Source organism: Sinocyclocheilus anshuiensis, unplaced genomic scaffold (assembly GCF_001515605.1).
Source record: "Sinocyclocheilus anshuiensis isolate Anshui unplaced genomic scaffold, SAMN03320099.WGS_v1.1 scaffold983, whole genome shotgun sequence".
Taxonomy (NCBI): Eukaryota; Metazoa; Chordata; class Actinopteri; order Cypriniformes; family Cyprinidae; genus Sinocyclocheilus; species Sinocyclocheilus anshuiensis.
The window spans coordinates 569,863-570,377 of record NW_015546086.1 but is presented as its reverse complement, the minus strand read 5'-3'; the positions used below and the strand labels follow the sequence as shown (position 1 = coordinate 570,377).

The 515-nt window shown below is 21.9% G+C and overlaps 1 protein-coding gene across 3 annotated transcripts in view; it reads right to left on the bottom strand.

Annotated features, from left to right (window-relative positions):
• The window catches only part of LOC107700077 (ADAM metallopeptidase with thrombospondin type 1 motif, 3), a 129,875-nt gene that overhangs the window by 114,087 nt on the left and 15,273 nt on the right, over window positions 1-515 (bottom strand). The window lies entirely within an intron of this gene.

Here is a 515-nt window from a genome sequence, read left to right as displayed (position 1 = left end):
TTTTTAAATAAATATATAAACAAACTTCTAAATACAGTATATTGTATTATTTTACAAAAATGTTATTTTAGTATCACTGAGATACTTTTAGTTTTAATATATTAACGTGTTAATATTTGGAATTTTTAATTTATTTTCTGCTTTAATGTTAATTTTAAAGTTTTAGTAATTTTGTTGTTTTTGTAATTTTTATTACTTTATTGTTTTTAAATATTTCTATATATTTTATAAATTTTTATTTCAGTTTCAGTTTTAGTTATTTTAGTACATCAAGTTAATGAGTTGCCTTGTCAATCAGCGGAAATAAGCATACATTTTTTATATTTCAGTTAACATTTATTTTATATCAAGTAACGAAAATGTTTTAATGGTTTTGCTTTAGTTTAAATTAACTATAATAACCCTGCTGCAAACCATATAATACTGAGAAATTGGGGAGGGGGGCTTAGGTGTGTATGGCAATGTGATTACCAATGTGGGGGAAAAAAAAAAAAAAAAAAAAAAAAATCTTAGTC